The sequence below is a fragment of the Melanerpes formicivorus genome, unplaced genomic scaffold (genome assembly GCF_026170545.1).
Source record: "Melanerpes formicivorus ecotype bairdi unplaced genomic scaffold, bMelFor1.0.p_v2 SCAF_14, whole genome shotgun sequence".
In the NCBI taxonomy this organism is placed as follows: domain Eukaryota; kingdom Metazoa; phylum Chordata; class Aves; order Piciformes; family Picidae; genus Melanerpes; species Melanerpes formicivorus.
In genome coordinates, this window is record NW_027142366.1 from 19,500,912 (window position 1) to 19,517,924 (window position 17,013).

Genomic DNA, 17,013 nt, shown 5'->3' on the forward strand with positions numbered 1-17,013 from the left:
TCTCTGCAGCTCCCTGAGAGGAGGCTGCAGCCAGCTGGGGCTTGGGCTCTGCTCCCTAGGCTCAGGGGAGAGAAGGAGAGGCAACGGCCTGAAACTGTGCCAGGGGAGGCTTAGGTTGGAGAGGAGGCAAAATGTCTTTGGTGCCAGAGTGGTCAGGGCCTGGCAGAGGCTGCCCAGGGAGCTGGCTGCATCCCCACCCCTGGAGGTGCCCCAGAACCCTGTGGCCATGGCAGCTGGGGCCAGGGTTTGTGCCCATGGTGGGGCTGGGTTGGGGCTGGACTGGATGCTCTGGGAGGGCTTTCCCAAACCATTCCATGAATTTTCTTAAGCTGACACCAGAGTGTGGCTGTGCTCCACGGAGGGAACTAAAGCAACCAGCCCAGAGGGGCAGTGAGGGCTGTGAGGGACTGAAACCACTGCTCCAGCTGGAGCTGAGGGCAGGGCAGCACTGCCTGCAGCTCCCTCTCTGGCAGGGGTTGGTTTGGGTTTGTGGTCCTGCCTTAGCTGGGAGGACTCAATAAGAGGCTGCCCAGTAGGAGGGCCCAGTGAAGAGGCTTCAGTGCTAAGGAACTTCCCCAGCTCAGCAGCTGAGGCCAACTAACTGAAACGCTTTCCCCATGAGATGATGCCCAGGGGAAGGATCACATCAGCCTGCTAGGAGCAGCCTGTGGGGCCTCAGCTGGCACAGGTGTGGAGTAAGGGCCACTTGGCAGACCTGGCCAGGGTGGTCTGGGCTCTTCAAGCACAACAGGCAAAACAGCCTGGGTGCAAAACAGCCTGAGGCTTTCCAGGACCTGAAGGGCTCCAGAAAGCTGGGGACAAGGGCTGGGAGTGCCAGGCCCAGGACCAATGGCTTTGAGCTGGGAGAGAGGAGACTGAGAGTGGAGAGGAGGAAGAAATCCTTGGCAGTGAGGCTGGGGAGACTCTGGCACAGGCTGCCCAGGGAGGCTGTGGCTGCCTCCTGCCTGGAGGTGTTCAGGGCCAGGCTGGATGAGGCCTTGAGCAGCCTGTGCTGGTGGGAGGGGTCCCTGCCCACGGCAGGAGGGTGGCACTGGGGGATCTTGAAGGTCCCTCCCAACCCAACCCATTCTAGGAATCCAGTCATTCCTCATGGCCCTCTAAGAGCCTTCAAAGAGGTTTGGTTTGTTCCTTACAGGCTGCCAGCAGCCCCTTTGCAGCAGGGATGCTTCTCAAGCTGAGCTGAGCTGAGTGTCCTCTGCTGCAAGCAGACAGCCCCTGGCTTTTATGAGACATGAGAGCTGCAGCATGGGAGGGCTGGAAGGGACCTCCTGAGACCATCCAGCCCAACCCCCTGCCAGAGCAGGGCACCCAGGGCAGGGCACACAGAACACATCCGGGGGGGGGTGGAAGCTCTGCAGAGAAGGAGACTCCAGAACCTCTGTGGGCAGCCTGCTCCAGGGCTCAGCAGCCTCACAGTGCAAAAGTCCTGCCCCATCCTGAGACACTGAGGAAGCTTTGGCTGCTTTAGAGCCATGAGACACAAACCCAGGAGGCAGCAGGGTGGGAGAAGTGGCAGAAGGAACTGCAGAGGGGAGATTGAGATGAGACTGTGAGGGTGGGGAGAGCCTGCCCCAGGCTGCCCAGAGAGGTGGAGCTGCCCCATGGCTGGCAGCAGTGCAGGGCAGGTTGGTTGGGGCTGGGAGCAGCCTGCTGTGGCTGCAGCTGTCCCTGCTGGCTGCAGGGTTGATCTGGATGAGCTGAAAGGTGCCTTCCAGCCCAAAGCAGCCTGGGATTCTATAATTAGCTCTGTACTCCAAGCTGGCCACAGCACTGCCCTGCCAAACTCCATCAGCCTCTGCTCCTCCTCCTCCCCCGGCGCTGACGCACAGGAGGAAGGCCCAGGCAGGGTGCTGGGCTGGCCCTGCTCAGCTCCCAGGAGCACAGCCACGAGCCCTGACTCACTCTGCTTTTGGTTTCTTCTCGGGGAAGAGGCTGGTGAATCACCAACCCTCCCCTGGCAGGGCAGGAGAGCTCCGGAGGCTGAAGGCTGAGGAGGACAGCAGGGCCCGGGCGAGGTGCTGAGCACCTCCTGACTCTCCTCAGCACCAGCCCTTGGGCTGCTGCTTTGTGTTGTGTTTCTCCCAGCCCCAGCTCTGTGTTTACTCAGGAAAAATCACACCTGCAGCGTGGCACAGATGCCCAGCTGCACCTCTGAGCATGGGAGGGCAGACTGAGAATGGAGATGGGGAAGAAACTCTTAGCAGAGAGTGTGGGGAGGGAGACTCTGGCCCAGGGAGGCTGTGGATGTTCCCTGGGGGTGTTCAAGACCAGCCTGGGTGAAGGCTTGGGCAGGCTGTGCTGGTGGGAGGTGTCCCTGCCCATGGCAGGGGAAGCTGAACCCATCCTGTGCATCTGTGAACCTCCAGGGGGTTTCCAACTCCATGTGGGGGAGCAGGAGATGTCTCTGCTTCTGCCAGCCCCACAGCATGGAGCAAACCATGGCTCAGGGCCAGGCTGGATGGGGCCTTGAGGCACCTGGGCTAGTGAGAGGTATCCCTGCCCATGGCAGGGGGTTGGAGAAGGATGAGCCTGAAGGCCCCTTCCAGGCCAAGCCCCTCTGTGATTCTATGAAACCAGAGCTGAGACCACAACCAGCACTGGGCTGAGCCCCTCTGGGCCTGCCATGGCAGAAACCCCCAGGTCCAGCCTGGCACTGACTTTGCCAACCTGCTGCCTCACTGTGACAGAGGAGGAGACAAGCCCAGCAACTCCCCCAGCCCGATGGGGATTTGTTCTGGCAGACAGGTAACAAGTGCAGGACTCAGCCAGCACACCTGGCCTTGGCTGGGTCAGGCTCTGGTGTGCTAACAAAGGGCTCTCAGAGCATGAGAAGCAGCTCTCAGGAGCCGGTGGGCTCCAGTTACCTCATCTGGCAGCTTCCCCAGCTCAGAAGCTGCAGCTTCATTTGTTCTCTGCCTGTAGAGATTCCAGAAGCTCAAGTGCCCTCTCATCAGCCCTGCCAGCCCCTCATGGCAAGCTCTCCAGCAGCGCTGATGAGCATGAGGCACAGGCCAGGCAGGGCTGGGGGCAGCCCCCCAGCACCATGCAGGGTGGGAAACCCTCATGGCACAGACCCACAGCACTGCTGAGTTCGGAAGAGACCTTTGAGATCATCAACCCAAACACCCAGGGTCACAATGGCAGCACTGCTGCTCTGCCCAGGCCTCCCCTCCAATCCTGCCTCCAGCTCTGCTGTCCCCAGCAGCAGAAGGACACAGAGCTGCTGGAGAGAGGCCAGAGGAGGCCACAAAGATGCAGCCAGGGCTGGAGCAGCTCTGCTGGGAGCACAGGCTGAGGGAGCTGGGGCTGTGCAGCCTGCAGAGGAGAAGGCTCCAGGGGCTCCTCAGAGCTGCTGCCAGGAGCTGAAGGGATCCTGCAGGAAGGCTGCAGAGGAACTTTGGCTGAGGGGGTCTGAGGCAGGCCCAGGGGGAAGGGTTTGGAGCTGAGGCAGAGCAGGGTTAGAGTGGAGCTGAGGAAGAAGTTGTTGAGTGTGAGGCTGCTGAGGCTCTGGCCCAGGCTGCCCAGGGAGGCTGTGGCTGCCTCCTGCCTGGGGGTGCTGAAGGCCAGGCTGGATGAGGCCCTGAGCAGCTGAGCCTAGCTGAGAGGTGTCCCTGCCCAGGGCAAGGGTTGGAGTTCTGAGGTCCCTTCCAGCCTAAGTGGTGGTTCTGTGATACTGCTCAGCCACTGCCACCAAACCTCCTCCCCCAGCACCATCTCCAGGTGGCTTTGAACCCCTCCAGGGATGGGGACTCCACCACCTCCCTTGGCAGCCTGGGCCAGGGCCTGGGAACTCCTGCTGGGGAGAAATTGTTCCTCAAGGCCAACCTGAACCTGCCCTGGGGCAAGCTGAGGCCATTGCCTCTGGTGCTGTCAGTGCCCCCCAGGCTCCTGTGCCACACCATGGTGTTTGTTGACACCAAAGAACCCCCGGGGGGGGCAACCCAGCCGTAAGCAGGGGAAAGGCTGCTTCAGATCTCACAACCCTGACCTGAGTGAAGCAAACAAAGCAAAGCCATGCAGCTGATCACAGCAGCCCAGGCTGGAAGGGACCTCAGGGATCCTCTGCTCCAACTCTTCTTCAGAAAAGCTTGGAAAACCCTCTCTGAGGCTCAGGGCCCTGGCAGTGTGGCTGAGCTGATCCAAACCTGCCTGCACTTGCTGCTCCAGGCTAAGATGGACCCTGAGCATTAATTGACCAATTGAGACACCAGCAGCAGCCTGAGTCAGTGGCCACTGACACTCTGAGGAGCTCAGCACACACAGACATAAAGATCAGAGAATGCTTTGGGTTGAAAAAGCCCTCAAGGTCACCCACCCAGCCCCACCATGGGCACAAACCCTGGCCCCAGCTGCCATGGCCACAGGGCTCTGCAACCCCTCCAGGCATGGGGACTCCACCACCTCCCTGGGCAGCCTCTGCCAGGCCCTGACCACTCTGCCACCAAAGACATTTTGCCTCCTCGCCAACCTAACCCTCCCCTGGCACAGTTTCAGGCCATTGCCTCTCCTCCTGTCCCCTGAGCCTAGGGAGCAGAGCCCAAGCCCCAGCTGGCTGCAGCCTCCTCTCAGGGAGCTGCAGAGAGCAATGAGGTCTTCCTCAGCCTCCTCTTCCCCACAAGAGAGAAACCCTCAGCAGTGCCTCCCCTCGGCCACAGTGAGAAGCTGCCCAGGGACAGCAGCAGCTGTATCCTGTGTGCCAGCATCTCCCAGCAGCCACAACAGAACTGGGGGGCTGCAGGGACGTCCCTGCCCCGGCCTCTGGCTGCCCACAAGCTCCTGAACCTGCTCCCCCCTGTGAGGCCAGGCTGGATGAGACCTCGGGCAGCCAGTGCTGGTGGGAGCTGTCCCTGCCCATGGCAGGGGGCTGGAGCTGGATGAGCTTGAAGGTCCCTTCCAATCCAAACCCTTCTGTGATTCCCAAAGCCTTTCCCAGCACTCCACATTTGCAGCTCCATCCCCACAACCACGCAGGATGAGAACCTGGATTGCACCTGGCTGCAGCAGCGTTTGGAGGGGGTCAGAGTGGCTGTGGTGCAGTGCAGCAGGCAGGCAGGCAGCAGCTCTGAGCAGGTTCCTGTGCTGCTGCAATTACACCTAATTAAGTAAGCTCTAGAATGCCCTCCAGGGGCAGGGCTCCCCTGCTGGCTCGCTGCCGTGTGTATCTCACACGTGGGGGCACTTAGCCAGGGCTGCTCTTCAGCAGCTCCAGCAGGAGCTCACAGGCAGACGGTGTCTGCTCCAGCCTCTCTGTCAGGATCCACCAGAGCTGCCATTCACAGAGGCTGCTTTCTGCACCTGATCTTGAGCAGACACCAGCTCAAGTGTCCTTGCTCTCACCCCAGCCCCAGAGGCTCTCTGCTATCAGTTCACAACTTGGAACCAAGAGCCCAGGCAGCTTTCAGAGACAGGGAACAGCTCCCCTCTGCTTCATCTGCATCACTTCTTGCTGCAGGAGGAGTCAAGGCTGCTGCTGAAGGCAAAAAGGCAGTAAGCCTCCTGTGGTTCTTCACCAGCCTGCAAGTGTTCCAGGAGCTGGAGTGGGAGAGGAATCCCCCAGGAGGTGAAGGAGAGACCCTCCAGCAGCAGCAGTGTTTCCTTCAAGCAACCTGAGCAAGCTGCCCATGGAGAAGGAGCTTCCCTCCCCTCCTACCTGCCCAGGGAGCCAACATCCTCACCCCTCCATACACCTGCCCAGCAAACCTTCCTTCCACCCTCTGCAGCACAGCCCCAGCCTGGGCTGCTCCCCAGCAGTGTGGGCAGCAGGGGCAGGGAGGGGATTCTGCCCCTCTGCTGTGCCTGCTGAGACCTCCCTGCAGGGCTGGGGCAGCTCTGGAGCCCTCAGCACAGCACAGGCAGGGAGCTGCTGGAGCAGGGCCAGAGGAGGCCACAGCAGTGCTGGGAGGCTGGAAGCCATCTGCTGGGAGGCCAGGCTGGGAGGGTTGGGGTTGTGCAGCCTGCAGAGGAGAAGGCTCCAGGCAGACCTCAGAGCAACCTTCCAGTATTTGATGAGGGCTCCAGGAGAGCTGGGGAGGGACTTTGGACAAGGGCTGAGAGTAGCAGCATGAGGCTGATGGCTTCAGAGTGGAAGAAGCTGGATTTAAGATCAGACATTGGGAAGAAATTGTTCCCCAGGAGGGTGGAGAGGCTCTGGGACAGGCTGCCCACAGAAGCTGTGCAAGCTCCAAGCCTGCACTGCTCAAAGCCAGGTTGGGCAAGGCCCTGAGCAACCTGGCTGGAGGTGTCCTGTCCATGGCAGGGGCTTGGATGATCCTGAAGGTCCCTTCCAAGCCAGTCTGTGGTTCTGTTACACCAAGAGAAGGGCAGCTTGGCAGGCCCCCAGCTGCTGGTGGCTGTCACCTGCGTGGGGCAGCTCCTGGCCTGAGCTCTGGGGCACTGCTGCTCAGCAGCCTCTCCTTCTGCAGCACAGGAAATTCCAGGAGAGGGATGTGGACCCATGGCAACCAGGAGAGAATTCCCTCCCCAGGCAAACACTGCTTCCCTTTTTTGGAAGATGTAATGGCTTAGAATCTACCACAGCAGCTCCAAGGCAGCTGTGAGCCAAGAACAAGCCCAAAGCTGCTGCAGGGAAGGAAGCCTCCTGTGCTCCCCTGCCAAGGCCACAGGGATGAGCACAAGTGTCCAAAGCAAAAACCTTTCCTTCCAGCACTCCAAATTCCAGGAGGGAAAGGACAGAGAAGCCAGAGGATGCTGGAAAGAGCTGGTAGCCACAAAGAGCCTGAGGCCCTGGATCCTTCCTGCCCACCCTTCACAGGAAACCAGAACACATCAGTGCACCCAGCCAGGCCCCTGGCATGCAGCTGGGCAGCAGAAGCTCTGCAGCAGCCCAGGCTGCCCATGGCCAGCAGCTGGGGGTCTTCCTGCTGGCAGGAATTCCCCTGGGCTGCAAGAGGCAACCAGCCTGATCACAGCAACTTTAGGCACTCACCCTGCCAGCTCCAAGGCTTCTCTGCACTCACCACAGCTTCAGCAGCTCCACTTCCTTGTACTCATAGATGCACAGCAGGGGTTGGGCTGGAAGGGACCTCAGAGACCAGCCAGCTCCAGCCCCTTCTGCCGTGGGCAGGGACCCCTCCCACCAGCACAGGCTGCTCAGGGCCTCATCCAGCCTGGTCCTGAACACCTCCAGGCAGGAGGCAGCCACAGCCTCCCTGGGCAGCCTGGGCCAGAGTCTCCCCAGCCTCACTGCAAAGGATTTCTTCCTCCTCTCCACTCTCAGTCTCCTCTCTCCCAGCTCAAAGCCATTGGCCCTGGGCCTGGCACTCCCAGCCCTTGGCCCAAGTCCCTCCCCAGCTCTCCTGGAGCCCTTCAGGTACTGGGAGGCTGCTCTGAGGTCTGCCTGGAGCCTTCTCTTCTCCAGGCTGCACAGCCCCAGCTCTCCCAGCCTGGCCCCACAGGGGAGGTTCTGCAGCCTCTGATCATCTCTGTGGCCTCCTCTGGAGCCTCTCCAGCAGCTCCAGGTCCTTCCTGTGCTGGGGGCTCAGAGCTAGAGGCAGTGCTGCAGGTGGGGGCTGAGCAGAGCAGAGCAGAGGGGCAGAATCCCCTCCCTGTGCTGCTGCTCTCCCTGCTCTGGCTGCAGCTCAGCACTCAGCTGGCTCTGGGCTGCCAGGGACCACTGCTGGCTCCTGGGGACTTTGTCACCAGCTGACAGCCCCAAGGCCTTCTCCAACAAAGGGACTTCTCACCCTCAGGCAGGACTGCTTCCCACAACCCAGCCACTGCTGCCACTGAGGAGTGAGAGCTCCAAGGTTTGAAAAGGTTCCCAGGAACATGAAGTGCCTCTGAAACGTTTTCAGCCCAGTTTCACTGAGCCTGACTGAAGTGTTCCAGCTTCCCTGCTCAAAAGCTTCACAAGAGCTGCTCCTCCAGAAGCATCTTCATCTGCTCAATGAAACTCGAAGAGCCTTCTGCCTCCACCCTGCAGAACACCACAGAGCTTTGTTCCCAGCTTTTGTTGCTCTGATGACAGAGGGAATCTTGTTCTCACCCTTGCAAACAGCTCAGAGGCAGAGAACTGGATCAGGAGGTTTAGTGCTGGGTTACTCCTTAGACAAAGCCCAGGTAGGCTGGAGCCACCCTTGGGGGACAGCCAAGTGCCACAGCTGAAGTCCCCTCGGGGCTCAGGGCAGCAGCATCCTGCTGGGGCAGAAGTGGGGCACAAAACCCACAGCAGCTCAGCTGAAGAGCAAAGGCAGCTCCAGGCAAACATGCCAGGAGGTCACCCACGGAGGGGAGGCTATTTGAAGGTGCTGAGCGCTCTGTGGTGCCTGGTGGAGCTTCAGGGACACAAACCTCTGGTTTGCTGTGGAGCAGTTCCCACAAGGCTACAGCAGGGAGCTGAGGAGAGCTGAAGCTCCACTCAACACATTCTTGTGCTGGGGTTTTCAGCTCCAGCTCTGGGCTCCCCAGTGCAGGAGAGAGAGATCTGCTGGAGAGAGCCCAGGGCAGGCTGCAGAGCTGCTGAGGGGCCTGGAGCAGCTCTGGAAGCAGCAAAGGCTGAGAGCCCTGGGGCTGAGAGCCTGCAGAAGAGCAGCCCCAGAGGGCAGCTGAGCAATGCTCAGCAAGAGCTAAAGGAGCTGTGGGGGGCAAGAGGCTGGGGCCCTTGGTTTGGTTTCTTCCTCTTCCCTCCTACTCCACAACCCACAAGGCTGTTCAGTTACTCTTTACCCTGTACCAGCTCCAAGAGACTCTGAAGAAGGAGAAATCTCCTTACAACCCAAAGGTTGGAAGAAGAGACATCCCCTGCCCCCCTCAGGGCAGTGCCAAAGCCCAGCCTGGCATTGCCACTGCCCCATTAGAGCCTTGGGTTGTTCCTTGGCCTGGGCAGTTTTGGGTGCCCCAAACAAGCAGCACTGACAGGAGCCGTGAGCCCTCCCCAGGCAGATGGATGGTGAGGCTCTCTCTGGGACCTCTGCTTCCAAGTGCAGCACACAATGGTGAATGTTACCAGGAAGCAGTGATTGTTATTCCTCATTAACCCCTGAGGTCCTCCTCCCTCTGCCTGGCTACATCCTGCCTCCTCTGGCATGCTCCAGGCCTGGACCTTCAGCTCAGCAGCACCGGTGGCAAGCATCACAGAACCACAGAATGGGAGGGGTCGGAAGGGACCCCCAGAGATCATCCAGCCCAAGCCCCCTGCCAGAGCAGGGCACCCAGGAACACATGGGGGGGGGGGAGCGGGGGGGCAGTTGAAAGGCTCCAGAGGAGGAGCACAGTGCCCAGGGGGGGTTGGAAGGAGACTCCACAACCTCTCTGGGCAGCCTGCTCCAGGCCTCCAGCAGCCTCACCCCAAACAACTTTCTCCTCCTGCTCAGCTCCAACCTCCTGCCTGACACTTTCTGCCCCTGCTGCTGTCCCTGGGCAGCACTCAGCAGAGCCTGGCCCCAGCCTCCTGCCCCCACCCCTCCTATTGACAGGCACTGATCAGATCCCGCTCAGCCTTCTCCTCTCCAGGCTCAACAGCCCCAGGGCTCTCAGCCTGCCTTCAAGTCCTGTCACCACTCCTGCCACCTCTGCCGGGCGCTCCCCAGCAGGTCCCTCTCCCTCCTGACCTGGGACCCCAAGCAGCACACAGCACTGCAGGGGGGGTGCTGAGAGAGCTGGCAGATGTGCTAGCTAGGCCACTCTCCATCATTTTCCTCCAGTCCTGGCTCACCGGTGAGGTCCCAGGTGACTGAAACTGGCCAACGTGGTCCCCATCCACAAGAAGGGTCGGATGGAGGAACCTGGAAACTACAGTCTGGTCAGCCTGACCTCAGTGCCAGGGAAAGTGATGGAGCAGATTATCCTGGGGGCAATCACTGCACACCTGAAGCATGGCCAAGGGCTCAGGTCCAGCCAACATGGATTCAGGAAGGGCAGATCCTGCCTCTCCAACCTGATCTCCTTCTATGATCAGGTGACTGCCTGGTGGCTGTGGGGCAGGCTGTGGATGTGGTCTGCCTGGACTTCAGCAAGGCCTTTGACACTGTCCCCCACAGCAAACTGCTGGCTAAGCTGTCAGCCCATGGATTGGACCACTACACTCTGTGCTGGGTTAGGAACTGGCTGGAGGGCCGGGCCCAGAGAGTGGTGGTGAATGGTGCCACAGCCAGCGGCAGCCAGGCACCAGTGGTGTCCCCCAGGGATCAGTGCTGGGCCCTGTCCTCTTCAACATATTTGTTGATGATCTGGATGAGGGGGTCGAGTCAGTCATCAGCAAGTTTGCAGATGACACCAAGTTAGGGGCAGATGTTAGTCAATTAGAGGGTAGAAAGGCTCTGCAGAGGGACCTCGACCGACTGGACAGATGGGCAGAGTCCAACAGGATGGCTTTCAACAAGTCCAAGTGCCTGGGGCTGCACTTTGGCCACAGCAACCCCATGCAGAGCTACAGGCTGGGGTCAGAGTGGCTGAGAGCTCCCAAACAGAGAGGGACCTGGAGGTGCTGATCGACAGCCACCTGAATATGAGCCAGCAGTGTGCCCAGGTGGCCAGGAGGGCCAATAGCATCCTGGCCTGCATTAGGAATAGTGTGGCCAGCAGGAGCAGGGAGGTCATAGTGCCCCTGGACTCTGCTTTGGTTAGGCCACACCTTGAGTACTGTGTCCAGTTCTGGGCTCCTCAGTTTAAGAAGGACATTGAAACACTTGAAGGTGTCCAGAGAAGGGCAACAAGGCTGGGGAGAGGCCTTGAGCACAGCCCTGGGAGGAGAGGCTGAGGGAGCTGGGGTTGCTTAGCCTGGAGAAGAGGAGGCTCAGGGGTGACCTCATTGCCCTCTACAACTACCTGAAGGGTGGTTGTAGCCAGGAGGGAGTTGGCCTCTTCTCCCAGGCAACCAGCACCAGAACAAGAGGACACAGTCTCAAGCTGTGCCAGGGGAGGTTCAGACTCGAGGTGAGGAGGAAGTTCTTCACCGAGCGAGTCGTTCGGCATTGGAATGTGCTGCCCAGGGAGGTGGTTGAGTCATTGACCCTGGAGGCGTTCAAGGGGAGATTGGATGTGGCACTTGGAGCCATGGTCTAGTCATGGGGTCTGTGTTGATAGGTTGGACTCGATGATCCTCGAGGTCCTTTCCAACCTAAGTGATACTGTGATACCAGGACACAGCACTGCAGGGGGGGTCTCACCAGCACACAGCACTGCAGGGGGGGTCTGAGTAGGACACAGCACTGCAGGGGGGGTCTCACCAGCACACAGCACTGCAGGGGGGTCTGAGTAGGACACAGCACTGCAGGGGGGGTCTCACCAGCACACAGCACTGCAGGGGGGGTCTCACCAGCACACAGCACTGCAGGGGGGTCTGAGTAGGACACAGCACTGCAGGGGGGGTCTCACCAGCACACAGCACTGCAGGGGGGGTCTGAGCAGCACACAGCACTGCAGGGGGGGTCTCACCAGCACACAGCACTGCAGGGGGGGTCTGAGCAGCACACAGCACTGCAGGGGGGGTCTCACCAGCACACAGCACTGCAGGGGGGGTCTCACCAGCACACAGCACTGCAGGGGGGGTCTCACCAGCACACAGCACTGCAGGGGGGGGTCTCACCAGCACACAGCACTGCAGGGGGGGTCTGAGCAGCACACAGCACTGCAGGGGGGGTCTCACCAGCACACAGCACTGCAGGGGGGGTCTGAGCAGCACACAGCACTGCAGGGGGGGTCTCACCAGCACACAGCACTGCAGGGGGGGGTCTCACCAGCACACAGCACTGCGGGGGGGGTCTCACCAGGACTGAGCAGAGGGCCAGGAGGACCTCAGCAATGTCCCAAGTGGGCTCCATCATCACACAGCCTGGCCACACAGGGACCTGCCTCCAGCAGCCCTGCACAGGACACCACAGCCCTGCACAGGACACCACAGCCCTGCACAGGACACCACAGCCCTGCACAGGACACCACAGCCCTGCTGCTTCAGCTGGGAAAGCCCTCCCAGAGCATCCAGCCCAGCCAGCAACCCAGCCCCATGGCCACTAGTGCCCCAAGTGCCATGGCCACAGGGCTCTGGAACACCTCCAGGGATGGGCACACCACCTCCTGCCTGGGCAGCCTCTGCCAGGCCCTGACCACTCTGTCACAACAGAGCTCAGCATGGACCTCCCCCAGGCAGGAGCATCCTCTTCAAAGCTCATACTGGAAAGGGAATGGAAGATGCAAAGCTTTTCAAGTGACAGTGAAGGTTGAGAGGAGCTCTGGGGGCACTGCTGGCCTCCAGCAGCGGGAGAAGCTGAGTGCCTTGCAGGCTTGGTGTGGCTGGCAAAGCAAAGCTGTCCTGCAGCTCAGGGGAAAGCATCCCCAGCAGAGGCACAGCAGCAGAACACAGCTGGGTGGCCAGGAGGAAGTGTTTTGGTATGTGGAAGTCATGGAGAGCACAAAACCCCAGAGCTCCAGCAGGACAGCCTGGCTGTGCCAGCAGGGACATGGCACACCCTGAGCACAGCAGCAAGCTCTCAGACCCTCCCTCAGCCCAGCCAGCCCTGGGCACCTGCCTGCTGCCCAGCCATGGCCTCAGGCCTAGCAGTCAGATGGCTTTTGCAGCTTCAGGCTGCTGGAGCTGGCCTGCTGCTGGGTCCTGTAGTGCTGTCCCACCCCCTGCCCACCAGACATCAGCTCCACTGTGCCATGCCAGGGGAGAAGCACTGCTGCCTCCAAGGAGAAGCTCACCAGGAGCAGTCTGGCAGCACCATCCCCACACTTCCTATGGGTGTTTGAACTTCAGCAGCAGCCTCACCCCAGGGAGGACATTGAGGAGCTGGGGCAGGGCCAGAGAAGGGCAACAGGGCTGGGGAAGGGTCTGGGGAAGAGGGCTGGGGAGGAGCAGCTGAGGGAGCTGGGGGTGTTGAGCCTGGAGCAGAGGAGGCTGAGGGAGACCTCCTTGCTCTCTGCAGCTCCCTGAGAGGAGGCTGCAGCCAGCTGGGGCTTGGGCTCTGCTCCCTAGGAACAAGAGGCAATGGCCTGAAGCTGCCCCAGGGCAGGTTTGGGTTGGCCAGGAGGAACAATTTCTTCCCCTTGAGGGTTGTCCAGGCCTGGCAGAGGCTGCCCGGGGCTCAGGGCCGGGGCTCAGGGCCGGGGCTCAGTGCTGCCCTGGCAGTGCTGGGGTAGGGCTTGGACTGAGACACCTTAGAGGTCTTTCACAAGCAAAACCATTCCAGCAGTCTGCAAGCGAACGAGCGGGGGGAGGCTGCTGCTGCTCACCGCAGGCTCGGAGGGAGGAACCAGTTCTGTGCCCTGCAGCAGGAGCCCTGCAGCACTGTGAAAGGATGGAACCAAGCAGGAGCAATAGGGGAAGACAACCTCTGCCATCCCACTGCCTGGAACAGGACCCAGAGCAGCAGCTTCCCGGCACTGGGAACCAAACAGAGCCCCTGGAGAGGGAGGCAGAGCTCCCTGTGCAGGCAGGGCTGCAGGCTGTGGCCAGCTGGGAGCCATTGGCTGGGCTGGGCTGCGAGTGGATCCCCTCTGACAAGCAGCAGCAGTGCCATGGAGGGGACTCTGTAGGCTGCAGGGCCACAGCCACCAACAACTGAGCTACAGGAATCACAGAACCACGGAGTGCTTGGGCTCAAAGGGACCTCAGAGACCAGCCAGCTCCAGCCCCTGCCCCTGTCTCCTGCAGGGACCCCTTCCACCAGCACAGGCTGCTCAGGGCCTCATCCAGCCTGGTCCTGAACACCTCCAGGCAGCAGGCAGCCACAGCCTCCCTGGGCAGCCTGTGCCAGAGTCTCCCCAGCCTCACTGCAAAGGATTTCTTCCTCCTCTCCACTCTCAGTCTCCTCTCTCCCAGCTCAAGGCCACTGTCCCCACAGGGGAGGTTCCACAGCCTCTGCTCATCTTCATGGCCTCATCTAGACCCCATAGTGGTGGAAGCAACTCTGCCATGCTCTGAGAGTGCTCAGTTATAAGCAGTATCAGGCAGAGAAGCTTCTAAAAGGTCCAAGCCATCAGGCTGTGCTGCAGTACTACATTCCAGCCAGTTAATTATGGTGACCCCAATCCAGTTTCCATTAGTCAGAACCTTAGAAAACCTCCTGCTCCTGAGACAGGAGAACACCCCCTGGGGCCCCACCTCTCCCTGCAAAGAGCAAAGCTGGAGAAGAGTTTTCATTGCATAAAAAACAAACTCAGAAGAGGCTCAGCCCTGAAAAGCTCTTCATGAGATCCCTTTTCCCTGGGAGGGCTCCTGACCCAGCCTCCAGCAGTGCTCACCCAGGAGAAACCAGCCTGCAAGCTGGGGATCACTGGGTGCTGCACCACAGCACACATCCACAGTGCCAGCAGCCTGGCAGGGGCTGGAAGGGAGCTCTGGAGCTCACCCACCCAAGCCCTGCTCCAGCAGGGCACCCCCAGCACCCTGCCCAGCAGCACAGTGCCCAGCAAGGGTTGGAAGCTCTCCACACCAGCAGACTCCACAACCTCTCTGGGCAGCCTGCTCCAGGCCTCCAGCAGCCTCACCCCAAACAACTTTCTCCTCCTGCTCAGCTCCAACCTCCTGCCTGACACTTTCTGCCCCTTGCTGTCCCTTCTGCTGGCCCTGGGCAGCACTCAGCAGAGCCTGGCCCCAGCCTCTTGTCCCCCACAGCTCCTTTAGCTCTTGCTGAGCATTGCTCAGCTGCCCTCTGGGGCTGCTCTTCTGCAGGCTCTCAGCCCCAGGGCTCTCAGCCTTTGCTGCTCCCAGAGCTGCTCCAGGCCCCTCAGCAGCTCTGCAGCCTGCCCTGGGCTCTCCCCAGCAGTTCCCTGACTCTCCTGAGCTGGGGAGCCCAGAGCTGGACCCTGGCCTCCAGCTGTGAGGCAGAGCAGAGGGGCAGGAGAAGCTCTCTTGCTCTGCTGGCCACACTCCTGCTGCACTCCAGGAGACCATTTGCCTTCTGGGTCACAAGGACACTGCTGCCTGGATCCCACATTTGCTGCCCTTGCCCACAGCCAACTCCACCAAGGCAGCCCTGAATCTTTTTCTTTCTCTTGGAGGGAAGAAGGTTTCTTTCTGTGCAGTCCCAGAGGAACACTTCCAGCTGGTAACACAAACAAACCCAGCCCCTGCTCAGCAATGGCTGCATTCTCAACCAGGAGAGGGGTTTCTTAAAGCTGTGGCTGGGATGAAGTTGCCACAGCAGCCTCCTCCCAGCCCCTGCAGACAATCCAGGCCTTTGAGCATTCACACTGCTGCCAGACTGAGCCCTCAGTCTGGTTCCAGCTCACATCTAGCTGTGAGCCCCAGCTTGTGCCATGAGAGGCTCCCAACCCTCCCCAGCCAGGCTCAGAAGGGAGGCCTACAAGAAACTTGCAGCTCAGACTCAGCAGGAGAAGGCCAGGAGCTCAGCAGCCATCCCTGCTGGGAGCCTCTGGGCCAGCTGCAGGGGACCCAAGCTCTGTGCAGACTCAGCTGCAGCTAAGCAGCAGCCACCTTGCCCAGAATGCAGCAGATATGGTGGTTTGGAAGTGGTTTGCTCTCAGAGGGAGGAAAGGAAAACTCCCAGCTCTGAGCTGCTGTGGAATACTGCTGCTGTGTTACTGGAGCATGAGGAAAGCTCCTCTGTGGAGGGAGGTGGCCAAGGCAGCCCTGCTTGGGGTCAGTGCCAATGGGATCTTTGCCACCGACTGCTGTGGGGACAGCCAGCCCCTAGGTGATGCCAAGCCACAGAGTTCAGGGGTGCTCCCCTTCCAACACACAGAGGGATGGCCACAGCCATGCCCAGGGCCATGCAAGAGTGTTTTAGCCACTGCCTTATCAGCAAAGCCAGGAGGAGGGAGGGGATCCTGCCCCTCTGCTCTGCTCAGCCCCCACCTGCAGCACTGCCTCCAGCTCTGAGCCCCCAGCACAGGAAGGACCTGGAGCTGCTGGAGAGGCTCCAGAGGAGGCCACAGAGATGATCAGAGGCTGCAGAACCTCCCCTGTGGGGCCAGGCTGGGAGAGCTGGGGCTGTGCAGCCTGGAGAAGAGAAGGCTCCAGGCAGACCTCAGAGCAGCCTCCCAGTACCTGAAGGGGAGCTGGGGAGATTGCCCAGGGAAGCTGTGGATGTTCCCTCCTTGGAGGTGTTCCAGGCCAGGCTGGATGAGGCCTTGAGCAGCCTGTGCTGGTGGGAGGGGTCCCTGCCCACGGCAGGGGGCAGGAACTGGATGGTCTCTGAGGTTCCTTCCAACCCAAGGCAGTCTGTGTGGCTGTGAGTCCATTTCCTTGACTCCAAGGGCAGCAAGAACCCTCCCAAAATGTACAACAAAAATAACTGAGGATTCCCCCTGAGAGTGATCCAAACTGTTTGAGTTCACAGGGAAGTGGGAGAAGGCCAAGGGGAGTCAGGAGGATATCCACAACCAGATGCAGCATCACCAGCTCCAAGAGAGGACTGTGCTGGTGGGAAGGAGCACTTGATGCAGGGTCTGTGTGCAATTCCCAGGGGACCCATCAGAGATGAGCAGGAAAAGCAAGCCTGGATTCAGCAGCAGCAAGCCACTGAAGAGCTGCAGTTTGCCACCCTGCAGCCCTCGTTCCAGGAGGCAGCTGCCAAACCTTGCAGATTGTCCTGTGTGGAAACAAACCTGAAGGCCTTGACTGGCCCCAGCCACTGCCTGGAGTGAAAGCTGCCACCCCCAGACCTGCCCTGCTCCTGCAGCTCAGGCTGGGCACCTCAGGACAGCAAAGCTGAAAAGGTGGTGAGAGGCCAGGAAAGCACAAGAAGGTTGATAAAAAGCCTCAGAAGCCACCAGAGAAGGGAGGGTTAAAGGCTGAGCATGGAGGGCTGAGGTGAGGAGTAGCTGGTGTGGGGGCAGAGCAAGGCTGGCAGGCAGGGGCAGACACCTGAAGGATGCAAATGGGAAAGAAGGTGAACCAAAGGCCATAGAAATGAAGCTGGAATGGATCAGCAGGAGGCTAAGAGAGAGGCTGAAGCTGTGTCAGGAGCACAGAGGTGCTGCAGAGCTTGGGGTGTTTGGAAACAGGTTCCACAAACTCTGGGAGCTGTAGGGAGCAGAGGCAGCGAGCTCAGGGGTGCAAGAAGCTTT

General features: G+C 60.3%; 1 protein-coding gene across 1 annotated transcript in view; it reads right to left on the reverse strand.

Moving 5' to 3' along the window:
• Positions 1-17,013, reverse strand: part of RAB11FIP3 (RAB11 family interacting protein 3) — a 107,890-nt gene that overhangs the window by 84,994 nt on the left and 5,883 nt on the right.